Source organism: Spinacia oleracea, chromosome 5 (assembly GCF_020520425.1).
Source record: "Spinacia oleracea cultivar Varoflay chromosome 5, BTI_SOV_V1, whole genome shotgun sequence".
Taxonomy (NCBI): Eukaryota; Viridiplantae; Streptophyta; class Magnoliopsida; order Caryophyllales; family Amaranthaceae; genus Spinacia; species Spinacia oleracea.
Window position 1 is genome coordinate 127,071,616 of NC_079491.1, and position 20,710 is coordinate 127,092,325.

Here is a 20,710-nt window from a genome sequence, read left to right on the forward strand (position 1 = left end):
GTGGCTTGATTATGTTGCATGATTAAGGATTTTAGTTCACTTAAAATCTAACCAACATAGTAAGAGCCTTAAGTTCCAAACTTAAAAATTGAGTTAAAAGGTGCCATGCCAAAATATACACTTGCTTGGATATCCTTTACATCAATCTAGTAATAGTTTTCGCTCAGCGAGGTGTTACTTATTGGTCCTAAAGGGGCAAGGTACACAAATAATTGTGAGTACATGTTAGTTTTGGTGAAACTCAACGATATAAGTAAGGAGTCCTTTTATGTCGTGGCAAAATCGATAGGTTTACCTAATAAGTTCTTAGACGTACCTATCAACCAAGAATAGTTTCTAGACTATTAGCAAAAGGCTTTTGCTTACCTAAGATGTTTTAGGATTAAGTCGACAAACTGTGCTTAGTTCTTCAATGATTTTAGGATCTTGGAACCATTTTATTCACACCTGCCGGAACAATAAAATCGAATAAAATGCTAATAACTTGTTTGAATTGCATGGTTGCTTTAATTTCAAGTTATTATTCATGATAAATGTTTAGACTTTGCATGCTTCAATGTATGTTTTAATTATTGTTTATAATTAAATATCTTGCACTGCAATAAATCCTTTTAGAAAGGTAACAGTAAATTTCCTCAATTGGTAGTGAATCCAAGAACGATTCACGGAAATTAGAGAAAGTGAGCAATTTAAAATGTACGTTTCTTATAGCGACTTTTATGGTTGTTTTCGAACATCAAAATCGAATGGCAAACCAATTGGTGCTTGTGAATTCAAAATACAATGTAGTTTTGAGATCATAAAGCATTGAGTTTAATACGCTCAGCTTTACCAATGGTTAACAACCTAATATCTTTGTCCATTTAATTCTCGAATGAGTCTAGTCCCTAGACATTCGAATAGATCGATGCTTAGAGAACTTTAGAAGCTTCTGGTAAGATCATCTAGTTCAAACAGAATATTCAACATAAATTAAATGGAAAGAACCTTGTTGGAGTGACATTGGACATGTCTAACAAAATATAAAAGTCAACAATAGAGAATTCAATTCTTAAGGCTATAAGAAAGGGTACAAGAAATAGGAAAACAAAGGAACAAATGAAAGGAATTTACGATTCCGTTTCTACCTATAAATTTATGTTTAAAGAGAAGTGACCTAGCAATCAAACTTCCTTGGTATCATATACCGCTTGAGGTTCTTACTTCGGTAATAACTCAAACAATGGAAGCTAGGATACACTAATGACCTACAAGTGGGAAATGAAGCATGGCAATGCTACATTAGTTGTAGGGTCATCTAGTTTGTTTTAAGTCCTTTCAAAGGCTGGAACTAAATGGCTATTTTGTTCCATAATCAGCATACCTAAATTTCTGCTTCAAACACAGAAAGACTCACATTCAGAAGAACAAAAACAATGCTTGTTTGTTTGTTTATTTGAATGAAATGGTCATTTACGGAATGAGTCAATATGCTTGATTAAAACAAACAACTCTTTATAGAACTTTACTAGGTTCAAATCAACCCCTTGATTTGAGTTCCACTAAATCTTTGGCATTGTTGCTTAGACCATATCAACAAGTTAACATTCAAAAGCTCTATTTTGATGGACTTTTGAAAGTTCATTGATTTCTAGATCAATTTAAGACGACTAGTCTTACTTGTTGAAAGTAACAAAGAATATGAACTATTGTTAGAACGCCTAGACAATAGAGTTCAAAGCTAAAGAAAGGTTTTATGACTTTATTATTTCACATGGATTTGAGTGAATATAGGTTTATTGACTCAAATGTGATATAAGTTGAATCTGTTTGGGTAGTTCCAAGATTCAGAAGTATAAAATCCACTTGGCAAGAAATCATAAAGATCTAGGTTAGATCATGTGAATGATTACTTGAGACCAAATATGATCATCAATGATTGTGTGTTGTAATTTCACAATCTAGGTCCATAAGATATGGCATATCGTAGTTGGAATAATCGAAGTCAATTAGTGCTTGATTCGATCAATGATGAATCATAAAGACTTTTCCTATAATTTCTAAAACAAAGTGCTCAACTACCACCAAACTAAACCAAATTCGTCAAAGCTATTGAAAAGTAATTTCAGGATATCTTTTCAATTATATATATCTAAAGAGTTGCTAAACTCAGTGGGAGCTTAGTGTTTGTTATTCAACAAACTAAGGCCCAAGTCTAGATATATGTTTCATTGTGATTTATTCAAATGAAACACAAGGGTATTGTTTCTACCACGAATTTTTGAGAACGTAATGTTTGTGTGCTCGAAATAATGTCCTTTTTGGAGATTCGTTTCCAAAATGACAAGTGGGAGAAAATAGACCTCGAAAGTCTTTGAGGCGAACAACAAACATAAACGGACATTTCAGAGGCTTTTCGAAGTGCTTCAGAAAATCCGAACTTATTCTTTGAAGACTTTAGAAGTGGCTTTAAAGAATAGACATCTCTTAGAAAACTTTACAAGTGCTTCAAGGAGAACAGAATATTCAAAGGACTTTCAAGTGGCTATTGATATTCTATTGTTTGATGTTCTATACCCAAGTAGGCATAGAATTCAGATCACTGAAACTATGAGATTCTTCTATTAGATAGTGAAGAAACATAGAGATCAGGTCAATAAAACTATGAGATTCTTCTATTAGATAGTGAAGAAACCTACAACTTGCAGTCAAACTATTATCATGTAGATTAATGAGTTTGTGACCTGTAAGAAAGCTATGACGAAACCCAGATTCCCTAAAATGGTTAGAGGCCATATATAGACTCAAATGTTTTAAATGGTTAGAGGCCATAAAACATACTCAATGTTTTGATGACAAAATTGAAATTTTGTTGATTTGCAAGAATAGTTTCACACCTATTGGTGGCAAGTTTGTTTTAAAGGATAAAAACCATCAAACATTGAATTGTGTTCACACACAAAGCTAGATTAGTTGCTAAAAGTTACAAGCAAATTCACGGTGTGGATTGTGTTGAAACCTCATGCATAATCGTAATGCTCAAGTCTATATTCAAGCAATGATTGCATATTGGTACATATAGCAATTGGATGACAAAACTTATTCCTCAATCAAATGTTGGAATAAACTATGTACATGGTATGTCATAGGATTTGTGGATCCAAATAAATGCTTGAAAAGGAATGCTAACTTATGAAATCTAAGTACAGATTTAAGAAAGCAGTTGGGAATTGGAACTGTATTTTAGTGAAGCTAATAAGCATTTTAGTTTCATAAAATATACATGATTCTTATAGATATATAAGAAGTTTAGTGGGAGTACGTAAAACTTATTTGGTCCTATGTGTAACACACATATCTCTCTATTGTGAAATAACATTCAAATGCTAATGACTTAGATTTGAAATTATTCATCAATGATGGACCATGGCGAAACTTAGTACATACTGGGTATTAAGATCTATTTACAAAGATCTTATGATATTGTTTTGGATTAAGTAATGGCATTTACTAAATCAAACACGAAAGTCTCCATTGGAGATATTCGACCCATGTGAATAAATCTAAGTAAAGGATGTTTGAACTATGTATAAGCATTTACTAAGTTAAACATCAAAGGATCTAAATAAGATTCTTAACCTATATTATATGTCAAAGAATTTAGCTGAATTTAGTATCTACTGAAACTAGATAAGCTAAAGTTACATGAATAGAATTCAATTGGGAATTATTCTGCAAAAGAAATTATCATGTATGATATAATATGAGGATCGCCAAAAACGTATCGTATGACTTTAGCCATGACGAACATATACCAATCTCTATTGATCTAAGTAAAGATCAACTAGATTGAGATCAAGAATACTTATGGTACTTGAAAAGGTACATAGGAATAGTTCTTGATTCAAGGAAATAAAGATATGCTAAATATTGATGCTACACGCATAAACACTGGCAAAGGATCAAGCAAAGACCCTTTGGAGTTAACCATTGACAAGGACGAGCTAAAGAGCATCGTGTTTCGAAATGGCAACATGGATTGGAGACCATGAGTTGTTGCGTGGGAAATTAAAATATTAATTTCTATGTTCTAAGATACAGATGGAAAGTCTTCCACATATCTGTGAACTGCTTGGATAAGCAAATCCAAACAAAGCATCACTAGCAACCTAAACAGTTGAAGTAAAAGTACTTATTGCCTAAGAAGCAATAAAACAGGGTTGTTTATGTTAAAGAGTTCTTCACTGAACTTGGGAAGATCACCTATCTGCTTGCTTGATGGTTCTTCATTGAAAAATGCGTAGAACCACTCTTGAAGCAAGAAAAAGGTCTGCTAACTTGATGGTTCTTCATTGAGAAATGCGTAGAACCACCATTGTAGCGAGAAAGACTAGATCACATAATAAACAAACTCGAAAAGATCTTATCATCATATCTCGAAGAACATTCGATGAAAAGGATATTAAGATTGGCAAAGCATGATAACTAAACCTATGCAACAAGTGAGAAGCAACACTCACGTTGTAGCACTGGAAATCAAGCATAGCTTTGAATTCCATGAAATGTTTTAAAGATGGGTTAGAGGCCCATGGTTGTAAAACAATGGGGTTGAACATTTATCATATATGAAATGTATTTTCATATTCCATTTAATCTTGGTTTAGTATTAAATGATGAGTCCCTTCAATTTGACGATATATTCAAGATAGACTGTCAGGACCAGTCCTGTGACTAAGAAATGTCTATCAAGTGAACTTGAATGTCAAAGGTTGAAAATGGTCCCTAGTCGGAGTTTTCTATAAAATTGGACGCATAGAAAACGTTAGACGATTAGAATGCAAGATGACCAGTAGTTCTGTTTCTTGAACTATGTGGACATGGCAATGTCATAATCATTTGCATAGATACTTACTTTGGGAAGACTAGTATTGGACAAGACCTATGAAACTTTACTGTAAGAGATGAAAATCTGTCATAAGTAAATTTCATTAAAATTATTAGACACTAAATCCTTAATACCTGAGTGATTTGAGACTACTTGTTTGAGAACTGGTTACTTTGACGTTGACCAACCGTCGCACCGTAAAAGGAGGCTATAAAGGCAACGCTCAGGTAATCACCTATCAAACGAAGTCTAATCTCAAGATCGCAAGATTGGGATTGTCCTCCCATAAATCGGGATGAGATGCTTAAAAGTTGTACAAGGCCACTCGGAGAGCTAGAAACTGTGAAATGCATGGCCGTGCTCGGATGAATCATAGGCTATGATTATCTGTTTATTTGATCAGTTGAACTCTGAAACCGAGGAACACCTCTGGACATAATAAGGATGACAACTCTTACCTTATGTTCAAGAGCAAGCATCGAGCGACAAAGGAATTAGGAAATGCACACTTGTCCCTAAGGACAAGTGGGAGACTGAAGGAAATAATGCCCTTGGTCCAAGTATGCATTCTATGTTAAGTCTAATAAATGCGGTTCAGTATTAATTAACAAGTTAATAATTCAGTGAGATCAAGTGAGCTGAATGCCTAGCTAGAGGCCGCTTCAGTTCAAGTGGAATTAATGATATTAATCAACAGCTTACTCTTGACTGAACCCGTAGGGTCACACAAATAGTACGTAAACGGATCAAGTATTTAATGGCATTAAATACTCCATCTATGGATATTCGGAATCGACGGATCTTGGTTTCAATGGGAGCTGTGATCGTCACAGGCAAGAAATGAATACTCCGGAAACGATGATATTGCCGGAAACGGAAATATGGATCGTATCGGAAATATAAATATTATCCAAGTCGTAGATGTTGCCGGAAACGGAAACATGGTACGTATCGGAAAATATTATCGGAAATGGAAATATTGCCGGAATCGGAAATATTGCCGGAAACGGAAATATTGTCAGAAACGGAAATATTATCGGAATCGGAAAATAATTCCGGAAACGGAAATATTAAATATTTGTTCGAAACGGAAATTAATTCCGGAATCGGAAATATTAAATGTTGTTCGTATCGGAAGTGAATTCCGGAATCGGGAATTTAATCGGAAGCGTATCGTACGAATTAGCATCGGACGAGGCCCGCTAGACGAAGGCCCAGCACGAAGCCAGGCCATCGCCCAGCGAGCCGCACGCAACGCACGCCTCGACCAGGCCCAGCGCAAGGCCAGGCCCAGCCAAGGGCGCGCGCGCGCACGCAGCACCGCACATGGGCTGTGCGCTTGTCGTGGGCCGCAAGGCCTGCGCGGGTGCACGGCTTGTGCGATGCGTATGCCGGAAATCCTAATTCTATTGGGATTCGTGCGAAGATTAAAATCCTAATCTTATTAGAATTGCTTTGTTATTTAGAGTCCTAATAAAGTTCTAATTAACAAATCCACATCCTAGTAGGATTACAATTCCTTTTCCATACCTCTATAAATAAGGGCCTAGGGGTCATTATTTATACATAAGTTTTCAAGTATTCAAAACTAGGATTTTTAAGCAGAAAAATCAGCCATAACTCTTGCCCATTTTAGCCGAAAATAATAGTACCTTAAGGGCGATTCTAGTTGGTCAATCTTAAGGCGGATCCGGACGTGCTGTGGACTATCTACGGAGGGACGACACTTGGAGTCCTAAAGACTTGTTCTTGTTCTTGTTCGGTTCGGGCGCAGCTAGGGAAGGCACGCAACAAAGAGTATGCATCTAAATTATGCTATATGATTATGTGTAAATAATATGTATTCCTGGCTTAATGGTTTTTTCCGCATGATTTATGAATTGTCATATGTATCATAACCTAACAATTTCTTAGTCACAGGACTGGTCCTGACAGTCTATCTTGAATATATCGTCAAATTGAAAGGACTCATCATTTAATACTAAACCAAGATTAAATGGAGTATGAAAATACATTTCATATATGATAAATGTTCAACCCCAATGTTTTACAACCATGGGCCTCAAACCCATCTTTTAAAACAGTTCATGGATTTCAAAGCTATGCTTGATTTCCAGTGAGCTTCAACGTGAGTGTTGCTTCTCACTTGTTGCATAGGTTTAATTATCATGCTTTGCCAATCTTAATATCCTTTTCATCGAATGTTCTTCGAGATAGATGATAAGATCTTTTGAGTATGTTTATTTTGTGATATAGTCTTTCTTGCTACAATAGTGGTTCTATGCATTTTGCAATGAAAAACCATTAAGCCAGCAGACATGTGATACACCCAAGTTCAGAGAAGAACTCTTTAACGTAAACAACCCTGTTTTATTGCTTCTTAGGCAATAAGTACTTTTACTTCAACTGTATAGGTTGCTAGTGATGCTTTGTTTGGATTTACTTATCCAAGCAGTTCACAGATTTATGGAAGACTTTCCAGCTATATCTTAGAGCATAAAAATTAATTTTTAATTTCCCACGCAACAACTCATGGTCTCCAATCCATGTTGCCATTTCAAAACACGATGCTATATAGCTCGTCCTTGCCAATGGTTAACTCCAAAGGGATCTTGCTTGATCCTTTGCCAGTATTTATGCGTGTAGCATCAATATTTAGCATATCTTTATTTCCTTGAATCACGAACTATTCCTATGTACCTTTTCAAGTACCATAAGTATTCTTGATCTCAATCTAGTTGATCTTTACTTAGATCAATAGAGATTGGTATATGTTCGTCATGTCTCAAGTCATACGATACGTTTTGGCGATCCTCATATTATATCATACATGATAAATTCTTTTGCAGAATAATTCCCAATTGAATTCTATTCATGTAACTTTAGCTCATCTAGTTTCAGTAGATACTAAATCCAGCTAAATTCTTTGACATATAATATAGGTTAAGAACCTCATTTACACTCTTTGATGTTTAACTTAGTAAATGCTTATACATAGTTCAAACATTCATTACTTAGATTTATTCATATGGGTCGAATATCTCCAATGGAGTCTTTCGTGTTTGATTTAGTAAATGCCATTACTTAATCTAAAACAATATTATAAGATCTTTGTAAATAGATCTTAATACCCAGTATGTACTAAGTTTCGCCTTGGTCCATCATTGAATGAATAATTTCAAATCTAAGTCATTAGCATTTGAATGTTATTTCACAATAGAGAGATATGTGTGTGATACACATAGGACTAATTAAGTTTTATGTACTCCCACTAAACTTCTTATATATCTATAAGAATCATGTACATTTTATGAAACGAAAATACTTATTAGCTTCACTAAAATACAATTCCAAATCCCAATTGCTTGCTTAAATCTGTACTTAGATTTCATAAGCTAGCTTTCTTTTTCAAGTATTTATTTGGATCCACAAATCCTATGACATATCATGTACATAGTTTCTTCCAACATTTGATTGAGGAAGATGTTTTGTCATCCAATTGCCGTATGTACCAATATGCAATCATTGCTTGAAATATAGACTTGAGCATTAAGATTATGCATGAGGCTTCAACACAATCCATGCCATGAATTTGCTTGTTACCTTTAGCAACTAATCTAGCTTTGTGTGTGAACACAATTTCATGTTTGATGGTTTTTATCCTTAAAACCAATTTGCAACCAATAGATGTAAATCATTCTTGCAAATCAACAAAATTTCAATTTTGTCATCAGAACATTGAGTATGTTTTTATGGCCTTTAACCAATTAAACATTAAGTCTATATGGCATCCAACCATTTTAGGGAATCTATATTTCGTCATAGCTTTCTTACAAGTCACATACTCATTATTATCTTGATAATAGTTTGACTGCAAGTTGTAGGTTTCTTCACTATCTAATAGAAGAATCTCATAGTTTCACTGACCTGAACTCTATGTTTCTTCACTATCTAATAGAAGAATCTCATAGTTTCAGTGACTTGAACTCTATGTCTACTTGGGTATAGAACATCAAACAATAGAATATCAACAGGCACTCTAAGAGTCCTTTGAATATTCTGTTCTCCTTGAAGCACTTGTAAAGTCTTCTAAGAGATGTCTATTCTTAAAAACCACTTCTAAAGTCCTTAAAGAATACGTTTATGTTTGTTGTTCGCCTCGAATACTTTCGAGGTCTATTTTCTCCCACTTGTCATTTTGGAAACGAATCTCCAAAAGGACATTATTTCGAGCAAACAAACATTATGTTCTCAAAAATTCGTGGCAGAAACAATACCCTTGTGTTTGATTTGAATAAATCACAATGAAACATATATCTATTCTTGGGCCTTAGTTTTTTGAATAACAAACACTAAGCTCCCACTGAGTTTACAAATTGTTTAGATATATCATATATTATTGAAATGATATTCTGAAATTATTTTTCAATAGCTTTGACGAATTTGGTTTAGTTTGGTGGTAGTTGAGCATTTTGTTTTAGAAATTATAGGAAAATTATTTATGATTCATCATTGATCGAATCAAGCACCAATTGACTTCGATCATTCCAATTTAAATATACCATATCTTATGGAGCTTAATTGTGAAATTACAACACACAATCATTGATGAACATTTTTGGTATAAGTAATCATCAACATGATCTAACCTAGATCTTTATGATTTCTTGCCAAGTAGACGTTTTTATACTTTTCTATGAATCTTTGAACTAGCCAAACAGATTCAAACTTATATCACTTTGAGTAAATAAATCCATATTTACTCAAAACCATGTGAAATAATAAAGTCATAAAATCTTTCTTTAGCTTTAAACTCTATTGTCTAGGGGTTCTAACAATAGTTCATATCTTGTGTTACTTTCATTAAGTAAGACTTGCTTGTCTTGAATGATCTAGAAATCAATCAACTTCAAAAGTTAATCAAAATAGAGCTTTAGAACGTTAACTTTGTTGATATGGTCTAAGTAATAATGCCAAAGATTAGTGGAATTCAAATCAAGAGGTTGATTTGAACCTAGTAAAGTTCTTATTGTTAAAGAGTTTGTTTGTTTTAATCAAGCATATTGACTCAACCCGTAAATGACCATTTCATTCAAATAAACAAACAAACATTGTTTTCATTTTTCTTGAATGTGAGTCTTTATGTGTTTGTAGCCATTAAATTCCAGCCTTGAGATGACTTAAAACAAACCAGATGACCCCACAACTAATGTAGCATTTCCATGCTTTATTTCCCACTTGTAGGTCATTAGTGTAGCCTAGCTTCCATTGTTTGAGTTATTACCGAAGTAAGAATTTCAAGCGGTATATGATACCAAGGAAGTTTGATTGCTAGGTCACTTCTCTTTAACCATTAACTTATAAGTAGAAACGGAATCGTAAATTCCTTTCGTTTGTTCCTTATTTTCCTATTTCTTGTACCCTTTCTTATAGTCTTAAGGATTGACTTCTAGTGTTGACTTTTATATTTTGTTAGACATGTCCAATGTCACTCCAACAAGGTTCTTACCATTTAATTTATGTTGAATATTTTGTTTCAACATAGATGATCTTACCAGAAGCTTCTGAAGTTCTCTAAGCATCGATCTATTCGAATGTCTAGGGACTAGACTCATTTGAGAATTAAATGGACAGGGATATTAGGTTGTTAACCATTGGTAAAGCTGGGCGTTTAAACTCAATGCTTTATGATCTCAAAACTACATTGTATTTTGAATTCACAATCACCAATCGGTTTGCCATTCGACTTTGACACTCGAAAACAACCATAAAAGTCGAAATAAGAAACATACATTTAAATTGCTCATTTTCTCTCATTTCCGTGAATCGTTCTTGGATTTACTACCAATCGAGGAAATTTACTGTTATCTTTCTAAAAGGATTTACTGCAGTGCAAGATATTTAATTATAAACAATAATTAAAACATACATTGAAGCATGCAAAGTCTAAACATTTATCATGAATAATAACTTGAAAATTAAAGCAATCATGCAATTGAAACAAGTCATTGGCATTTTACTCGAATTTATTGTTCCTGCAGGTGTGAATAAAATGATTCCAACCTTAAATCATTGAAGAATTAAGCACATTATGTATTTAGACTCAATTCTAAAATATTTTAGGTAAGAAAATCCTTTGCTAATAGCCTAGAAACTATTCTTGGTTGATAGGCACGTCTAAGAACTTATTAGGTAAACCTATCCCGTTTGCCACGACATAAAAGGACTCCTTACTTATATCGTCGAGTTTCACCAAAACTAACATGTACTCACAATTATTTTGTGTACCTTACCCTTTTAGGATCAATAAGTAACACCTCGCTATGGCGGAAAACTATTACTAAGATTGATGTAAAGGTTATCCAAGTAAGTGTTATTTTGGCATGGCACCTTTTAACTCAATTTTTAAAGTTTGCAACTTAAGGCTTTTACTATGTTGGTTAGATTTTAAGTGAACTAAAATCCTTAATCATGCAACATAATCAAGCCACAATCTCATGCATAATTAAGACATATTTAAAGCAATAAATAACTTAAAGCATGCATAAGATATTAAATGTGATCTAGTATGGCCCGACTTCATCTTGAAGCTTCAACTTCAAACTCTGTCTTGAAAATGGATTGGAAACTCCGTCTTGAATTTGACCATGGGAGGCGCCATTTTCTTCAAATAGGATAAGCTATAATTAAACTAATTACAACTATTTGATGGTACGCAGACCATATTTAAATTAAAAACTTTGGTGCATTAGACCAATTTTACATTCAAATTAATGGTACGCAGACCATATTTACTATCCTATTTGGGCCATACTAGTCACTTTCAATAACCTGCAAAACAGTACATTTACAATATACCATTCACCCATTCATTTATCAATGAATGGCTCACATAGCTGGTTAGTTGAACATATTATGCATCACATAAATATTTGCAGCAATTAATCAAGGGTTCCAATAATCTACCAATTATTAAATCCTTATTAATTCTAATCAAGTTGTTTTAACCTTTAAGGAATGTAGACCTAATCAAGAGTTTATGACTAAAAGGTCCCACTTAAACCAATAAATTTACATGCTTTACTAATTTTAAACATAAAATTGTATTTCCTAGTCTAACCGGAAACATACAAATTTAATTAAAATTTAAAGCTCATATAAATTATTATTTGAATCCTTTAATTTATTTTCAGTTTATTAAATTAATTAATTTAAATTTAATCAAGGTTTTAATTTTAGTAAAATAATTAGTATAAAAAAAAAATTTATAATAATTAAATTATTCAAAATTAAATTCCGAGAAAAAATTAAATTACGAATTGTAAAATTAATTAAAAAACGTTTTCCAACTGAAAATTAAAATTATATTCAAAGCGCATCAATCGAATCAAGACGAGGCCATGGGCTTGCGCCCATGCCCCGTCGAGTCACGAGGCAGCAGCGCCCCTCGACTGATCGCATAGCAAGGCATTTTTAGGTTATGATACATATGACAATTCATAAATCATGCGGAAAAACCATAAAGCCAGGAAAGCATATTATTTTCACATAATCATTTAGCATAGAATAGATGCATACATGTTGCAGCGTGCCTTCCCTAGCTGCGCCCGAACCGAACAAGAACAAGTCTTTAGGACTTCAAATGTCGTCCCTCCGTAGATAGTCCACAGTACGTCCGGATCCGCCTCAAGTTAGACCAACTAGAATCGCCCTTAAGGTTACTAGGAATTTCGGCTATGTGTTTGCAAGTGTATGGCTGATTTTTCTTTCAAAAACTTACCCTTTGAATACTTCAATCGTACCTGCAAATAATGACCCTAGGCCCTTATTTATAGAGGTATGGAAAAGGAACTGGAATCCTATGAGGATACTAATTAGTTAAACTAGAATCCTAGTAGGACTCTAACTAATTATTTTTATCCTTTTAGGATTAGGAATTTAATCATCAAACAAATCCTACACAATTTAGGTTTCGTATGTGAACACAAACTCTACACGAGCATGACCCACGAGCGTGCAGGCCATGCCCGCGCACAGCCCATACGGCCGCTCGGCCCACGCGAGCCGCAAGCCCACGCGAGCAGCAACACAGCTCGCAGCCCATTGCTGCGCGCGCTGCGCGCGCTGCCATGGCCTGCTGGGCCTGGCCTTGCGCTGGGCCTGGCGTGGCCTTGGCTGTTCGTGTGGCGCGCTTGGCTTGCTGGGCGATGGCCTGGCTTCGTGCTGGGCCCTCGTCCGGCAGGCCTCGTCCGATGCTTATTCGCACGATACGCTTCCGATTAAATTCCCGGTTCCGGAATTCATTTCCGATACGAACAATATTTAATATTTCCGATTCCGGAAGTAATTTTCGTTTCGAACAAATATTTAATATTTCCGTTTCCGGAATTATTTTCCGATTCCGATAATATTTCCGATTCTGACAATATTTCCGTTTCCGGCAATATTTCCGATTCCGGCAATATTTCCATTTCCGATAATATTTTCCGTTACGTACCATGTTTCCGTTTCCGGCAACATCTACGACTTGGATAATATTTATATTTCCGATACGATCCATATTTCCGTTTCCGGCAATATCATCGTTTCCGGAGTATTCATTTCTTGCTTGTGACGATCTCAGCTCCCACTGAAACCAAGATCCGTCGATTCCGAATATCCATAGATAGAGTATTTAATGCCATTAAATACTTGATCCGTTTACGTACTATTTGTGTGACCCTACGGGTTCAGTCAAGAGTAAGCTGTGGATTAATATCATTAATTCCACTTGAACTGAAGCGGCCTCTAGCTAGGCATTCAGCTCACTTGATCTCATTGAATTATTAACTTGTTAATTAATACTGAACCGCACTTGGACCAAGGGCAATATTTCCTTCAGGCATGAGCAGCAGCCACGCGCAAACGCAACAAGCCAAGCCACGCTTGCGCGCAGCAATGCTCGCTGGCTTCGTAGCGCAGCAGCTGCTTGGCGAGGCAGCGCTCGCTGTGCGCGAGCCTTCGCTCGGTGGGCGAGGCAGCGCTCGCTGTGGCGCAGCATCCCTCGCTGCCCACGCGCGCCTACCTGCTCGTATTGTGCCTTGCCTCATCGCCCCATCCGCCGATGGCTCGCAGCACACACGCCTAGGCAGACCCACTGCCTTGCGCGCATGCCACGCTCGTTTGGTCGCTGCATTCGTACCGCATGGGCGACGAGCTCCTTTGCTCGTCCCATTGCTTTGTGCGTGCAAGATTTATGAGCGGATTATATAAAAATCAAAACTTTTTTATTCAAATTTATAGACAAATTAATAAAACATATTAATTTCATAAATTTAGGGCGAAAAATCGAAAATTTATTATTCAAATTAATTTCCGATTATCATGGATTCAAATTTAGGTCATAAAAATTTAAAATTTATCAAATTTAACAACTTTTATGGTGGTTTTTAATCATGGATACCTAATTAAATTGTCAATTAATTATGAAAATCAAATCAAATTCTAAATTATTCGAATTTCAACAAATTAATTACAATTACAAATTAGGTTGTATAATTAACAAGCTTAGGCATTTAAATTTGTTAAACATATACAGTAGGTCAATCAAAAATTCAAGATTTACAAACAAGAATCGCAAATATTTAATTTAGCATCTTAAAAATTACAAATTTTGCGTTCGAAAAACTAAAACCTCCGAAAAGTCATAGTTAGGCTTCGAATTTGGGAATTCTGGGTTCGGCATCAAATCTTTGATTTTAGTCAAAATTTTAAAACGCCGTTTACATCCGAAATACACTATAAAATTATACGATTCCGACCATTATTGACTAAACTGCCGAAAATTCTGCGAACATATAATTAAATAATCGCACGAATTTGCAATTAATTACCAAAAATTGAAAAATTCGAATTAATCACCCCTTTAATTCATTTCAAATTTATAAAATTTAACCATGTTAACTAATTATTATGGAATTAATTAGAGGCTCGTAATACCACTGTTAGGTTATGATACATATAATTGAATATAAATCATGCGGAAAAACCATAAAGCCAGGAATCCAAATTAATTGCCACATAACAATTAGCATAATTTAGGACACATACACTTTGTAGCGTGCCCTCCCTAGCTGCGCCTGAACCGAACAAGAACAAGTCTAGGACTCCAAATGTCGTCCCTCCGTAGATAGTCCACAACACGTTCGGATCCGCCTTAGATTTAATTAACTAGAATTGCACCTAAGGTTCTATGAATATGTTCGAATATTTTGGCAAATATTAGTCTTAGTTTTAATCTTTAAAACTAGGTGAATAATTGAAATTATGTGTACATAAATTTGTGAATGCCATCACATATTTATAGAGTAGGAATAATGGAATTAGAAGTCTACTAGGATTCAAGTATTCTAAATCTATTAGAATTAGAGTTTATTTAAAACTAGTAACTTTAGGAAATTAATCTTTTAATCTAATCCTAATTGCTTCAGGATTTGATGCATGCACAAACTCCAACACACACACGAGCACGGCCCACAAGCGAGCAGGCCATGCCCGCGCGCGCGAGAAGCCCATCGCTGGCTCGCAGCCCACTACGAGCTCGCTGCCCCTTGCTCGCAGCCCGCATGCTGCTTCACAGCCCAAGGGCGCGTTGGGCCTGGCCTTGCGCTGGGCCTTGCGTGCCTTTGGCTGCTGTGTTGCTCATGCCTTGCGCGTTGGGCTTGCTAGGCGTGGGCCTGGCTTCGTGCTGGGTCTTCGTCTAGCAAGCTCGTCCGATGTTTATTTCGTACGACGCACTTCCGATTAATTTTCCGATTCCGGAATTCATTTCCGATTCGAAGAATATTTAATATTTCCGATTCCGGAATTAATTTCCGTTTCGAACAAATATTTAATATTTCCGATTCCGAAATTATTTTCCGATTCCGATAATATTTCCGATTCTGACAATATTTCTTTTTCCGACAATATTTCCATTTCCGATAATATTTTCCGATACGTACCATGTTTCCGTTTCCGGAAACATCTACGACTTGGATAATATTTATATTTCCGATACGATCCATATTTCCGTTTCCGGCAATATCATCGTTTCCGAAGTATCCATAATTTGCCTTTTGACGATTTCAGCTCCCATTGGAACCGAGATCCGTCGATTCCGAGTATCCATAAATGGATTATTTTATTCACTTAAATACTTGATCCGTTCAAGTACTATTTGTGTGACCCTACGGGTTCAGTCAAGAGTAAGCTGTGGATTAATACTATTAATTCCACTTGAACTGTAGCGACCTCTAGCTAGGCATACAATTCACTTGATCTCACTGAATTATTAACTTGTATAATTAAAACTGAACCGCATTTATTAGACTTAGCATTAAATGCATACTTGGACCAAGGACATTCCTTCAGCCTATTCGTACAAAATCTCATTAATTGCTTGTCTTTGGGAGGAATTTTGTATACCTTCAAAACATCCTTTCTGTATGGTGACAATATCACCAGATCTTCTTTTCCTCCATCCCTCAGGAGATAAAAAAACTAAGCTACAGCCTGATGAAAGTGGTGGTAATCTTAGCAAGAAAGATACTGTTATTCGAGGGCATAGAAGTGACAAGATCGTTAACCAAGTGGGCAGTCTTCCAAATACTCAGATTCACTCTCCGAAAGATCACCTAATCCGGGAAAAGGTTTATCTTTCCCTCACTGCTACTAGGAACAATGCTCACTTCATTAGGGAACTTCCGCAGAGGATATCGTCTATGTTTGATATAAGAGCAAAGAAAATAGACTTGATTGAAACTAGTGTTTATATCGTCAATGTGAGAGTTCGTGGAGGCAAGGGAAGCACTAAGGGGGGCGGGTAGGAGTTGTGAGCCTTCCCACATTATTTGAGAAATGTTGAAAAATATATTCTTATGTAGTGCTTCACCCTTCAAAAAGGTATTTACTCCTAATAAATACGTACTCTGCCACTACATGGATGTCAAATACTCAAATCTTTGTTAATTTATTTTCTGCTCTGAATTCATTAATTTATTTTCTGATTTGAGTTCATACTTGACTGAGTTTGTTGGTAGAGTTGATCTTCAGCAATTGTCCAGTCAGTTTCATCTGCTTTGGCACTTGAAGGGTTCACTCTTGCATGTTGAGATTGAGTGTAGTGTAGCAAATCTGTTGCTCCTGTTTGGAACTCACTGTTGGGACTAGGAGGGGTTATCTGTCACACTGGTTGTTGGCTTGTCAAAGTGCTTTTTACTTATATTTTTGTTTAAGGAGTTCCCAGCAAATTATTTCACAAGGCATTTAAACTAAAGGTGGAAAAGTGTGAACTTAAGCAGAAATAGAAGTAGATGATTTTGAGAGATGTCATTTAGCTGAGAGCTCATTATTTTAATTGTTCAAGTGGGGTGAATGTTATTTGTGTTGCACTCACGAATTATGGAATGTATGAGAGAGATTTATTTCTAGCTATTTCTTTGGTTATGTTTGTGCGAAAGTTGTTGAGGCTTTAAGTTGTTTTAAATGGCAGAACAAGCTTTTCTACAATTACAAGGATGAAGCCAAAGCAGCACATGAATATGCAGTTTCTGGTGAAAAAGAGTCTCTCGGACAATATTGTGTAAACTAGGTGAGAAGAGTTGTGATTCTGCAACTTGATGACACAAAGCTATAGCTATCGTTTACATTGAGGAGATTGAGAACACAAGATGGCCGAGCCCTTGGCCCTGATGAAGAGCCCTCGTCATTCAGAAATAGTAATAACAATACTAATATTTGAGTTTAGATAACATTCCAATATATGAGTTTGGATAACATTCCAATTCGAAATTGTATATTAGTATTGTCACACTTACAAGAAAATATAGATTGAAGTTTGTTCATGTTAAAAACAACTCACTAGAAGGTACAAAAACCCGGTTATACAAGGTTTCAACCATATTCATGTTATTTTATAGAGTCAAGTATCATTTATAAAGTAAATAGACACTTATGATTTCTTAAATAGTAGAGATAAAATTAAAATTATGTGCAACTACTTGTTTCTCAGCGAAAAGATTATTTCCAAACTAATATTGGGATATTTCTACTATAAAGGAATAGTAATAACAATACTAATACATAAGTTTGGAGAACTATTCAATTCGAATAATTGAATGTTTGTATTTTCACGCTTACAAGAAACAATATTGATCCTGCCTTAAATAATATGTAAATGCATAGATTTCACAAAACGGTCTAAACTTAACCAATCGTATGATTTTGAATTATAGATACACAAGCTAAATAATAAATAGATTCAATTTTTTTCGTAAAAAATAACTTACTGAAAACCACAAAAACACTGTTGTAAATGATTTCATCCATATTTCTGTTATTATATATAGTTAAATAATATGATTTTGAATAATAGATATATACAAGATAAATAATAATAGATTCAAATTTGTTTATTTCATGGAAAAAAACAACTCACTAGAAAGCCTAAAAACCCGATAGTAAAAGGTTTCAACCATATTCATGTTATTATATAGAGTTAAATATCATTTATATAATAAATAAAAATTTCTATTTTTCTAAATAACAGAGATAAAGTTTAAATCATGTGCAACTATTTGTTTCTCAGAGAAAATATTATTTCATAACTAATATTGTAATATGTTCCACTATAAAGGAATCGTAATAACAATACTAATATATGAGTTTGGAGAACTATTCAATTCAAATAATTGAATGCTTGTATTTTCACACTTACAAGAAACCATATTGGTTCCTCGTGTTAAATAATATGTAAATGCATAGATTCCACAAGAACGGTTTAAACTTAACAAATCATATGATTTTGAATAGTAATACACAAGCTAAATAATAAATAGATTCAGTTTTTTTCGTAAAAATAACATATTGGAAACCACAAAAACACTATTGTAAATGATTTCATCCATATTTCTGTTATTATATATAGTTAAATAATATGATTTTGAATAATAGATATATACAAGCTAAATAATAATAGATTCAAATTTGTTTATTTCATGGAAAAAAATAACTCACTAGAAAGCCTAAAAACCCGATAGTACAAGGTTTCAACCATATTCATGTTATTATATAGAGTTAAATATCATTTATATAATAAATAAAAAAAATTATTTTTTTGAATAACAGAGATAAAGTTTAAATCATGTGCAACTATTTGTTTCTCAGAGAAAATATTATTTCACAACTAATATTGTAATATGTTCCACTATAAAGGAATCGTAATACCAATACTAATATATGAGTTTGGAGAACTATTCAATTCGAATAATTGAATGCTTGTATTTTCACACTTACAAGAAACCATATTGGTTCCTCGTGTTAAATAATATGTAAATCCATAGATTCCACAAAACGGTTTAAACTTAACAAATCATATGATTTTGAATAATAGATACACAAGCTAAATAATAATTAGATTCAGTTTTTTTCGTAAAAAATAACTTACTGGAAACCACAAAAACACTATTGTAAATGATTTCATCCATATTTATGTTATTATATATATATAGTTAAATAATATGATAATAGATATATACAAGCTAAACAATAATAGATTCAAATTTGTTTATTTCATGGAAAAAACAACTCACTAGAAAGCCCCAAAACCCGATAGTACAAGGCTTCAACCATATTCATGTTATTATATAGAGTTAAATATCATTTATATAATAAATAGAAATTTCTATTTTCTAAAATAACAGAGATAAAATTTAAATCATGTGCAACTATTTGTTTCTCAACGAAAATATTATTTCATAACTAATATTGTAATATGTTCCACTATAAAGGAGTAGTAATAACAATACTAATATAAGAGTTTTGAGAACTATTCAATTCGAATAATTGAATGTTTGTATTTTCATGCTTGCAAGAAACAATATTGATTCCTCATCCTAAATAATATGTAAATGCATAGATTCCACAAAACGATCTAAACTTAACAAATCGTATGATTTTGAATAATAGATACACAAGCTAAATAATAAATAGATTCAATTTTTTTCGTAAAAAATAACTTACTGGAAACCACAAAAACATTGTTGTAAATGATTTCATCCATATTTTTGTTATTATATATAGTTAAATAATAGATTTTGATTAATAGATATATACAAGCTAAATAATAACATATTCAAATTTGTTTATTTCATGGAAAAAAACAACTCACTAGAAAGCCAAAAAAACCCGATTGTACAAGGTTTCAACCATATTCATGTTATTATATAGAGTTAAATATCATTTATATAATAAATAGAAATTTCTATTTTCTGAAATAACAGAGATAAAGTTTAAATCATGTGCAACTATTTATTTCTCAGCGAAAATATTATTTCATAACTAATATTGTAATATGTTCCACTATAAAGGAATAGTAATAACAATACTAATATAAGAGTTTGGAGAACTACTCAACCCAAATAATTGAATGCTTGTATTTTCACACTTACAAGAAACCATATTGGTTTCTCGTGTTAAATAATATGTAAATTCATAGATTCCACAAGAACGGTTTAAACGTAACAAATCATAGGATTTTGAATAATAGATACACAAGCTAAATAATAAATAGATTCAAAAAAAATATTTCGTAAAAAATAACTTACTGGAAACCACAAAAACACTGTTGTAAATGAATTTCATCCATATTTCTGTTATTTAATATAGTTAAATAATATGATTTTGAATAATAGATATATACAAGCTAAATAATAATATATTCAAATTTGTTTATTTTATGGAAAAAACAACTCACTAGAAAGCTCAAAAGCCCGATAGTACAAGGTTACAACCATATTCATGGTTATTATATAGAGTTAAATATCATTT